Genomic DNA, 1,018 nt, shown 5'->3' with positions numbered 1-1,018 from the left:
CTAGTTAAAATTCAAAGAATATTTTTAATTGCAAAAAAAGCTAACTTTGCTGTGTTAACAAAATCATAATTGCAACCTGCATTGCTAAATAAATACCACTGCAGAGGGATAATTTGGAACCAAGCCCTTTGGTGCATGCTACTGTGGGCGTGTTGCGTTGCCTGTTTGCTCACAAATTGGCCTATTTTCAGTGGTTCTAAAATAAAATGCATAAAATCTGAATTGGAACTACAAGCTTCATGCCTAAAATCTGAGGAGTGTTATAACAATAAAATTAACTTTTTAGCTGCAGATTAAGACAGTTTGTTCACACTTTATTTTAAGGTCCAATTCTTACGATTAACCAACCATTAACTATGACTTTTGCCTCAATAAACTCCTAATTTGCTACTTATTAATAGTTAGTAAGGTAGTTGTTAGGTTTAGGTATTTTCTAACAAGTGTTCATGCACTCAGACATAAAAGGGACAACAAATACTAGTTAAAATTCAAAGAATATTTTTAATTGCAAAAAAAGCTAACTTTGCTGTGTTAACAAAATCATAATTGCAACCTGCATTGCTAAATAAATACCACTGCAGAGGGATAATTTGGAACCAAGCCCTTTGGTGCATGCTACTGTGGGCGTGTTGTGTTGCCTGTTTGCTCACAAATTGGCCTATTTTCAGTGGATGCAACAGAGTATTAGTCTGAACAAGCAGCAGGGACAGAACGCTAACTCAGCAACATCTCCCCTCAATGGGAATGCAAATAAAAAACAAGATGCAAAGCAAAACCTTTGATTACAACTCACTTTCTGTACCAACATCCCTGAGCAGAAAGGGAAAAAAAGGAAGAGAAAGGAAAAAAGAAAAGAAACTTTGTATTTGTATAAGAATCTCTTTTGTAAAATATTCATTTAAAAAAATGTCCACTTTTCCATAAAAGACACACAAGCAGATGATCTCCAATGTAATCACAAAATAATTTTTTTTCAATTTAGATATTATAAAATTATATATATATATATATATATATA

At 32.7% G+C, this 1,018-nt stretch overlaps 1 protein-coding gene across 1 annotated transcript in view; it reads right to left on the bottom strand.

The window, feature by feature from the left end:
* Positions 1–530: 530 nt before the first annotated feature.
* LOC107713066 (lysophosphatidylcholine acyltransferase 2) overlaps positions 531–1,018 on the bottom strand; it is an 11,365-nt gene continuing 10,877 nt past the window's right edge. The window contains exon 15 of the mRNA XM_016518487.1: positions 531–810. The gene's annotated coding sequence lies outside the window, so the exon portion shown is untranslated. The remainder of the gene's footprint in view (positions 811–1,018) is intronic.

This window comes from Sinocyclocheilus rhinocerous, unplaced genomic scaffold (genome assembly GCF_001515625.1).
Source record: "Sinocyclocheilus rhinocerous isolate Xijiao unplaced genomic scaffold, SAMN03320098_v1.1 scaffold1800, whole genome shotgun sequence".
Classification (NCBI taxonomy): domain Eukaryota; kingdom Metazoa; phylum Chordata; class Actinopteri; order Cypriniformes; family Cyprinidae; genus Sinocyclocheilus; species Sinocyclocheilus rhinocerous.
Note: the sequence above shows the minus strand (reverse complement) of the source record. Positions and strands in the feature narration are given on the sequence as shown.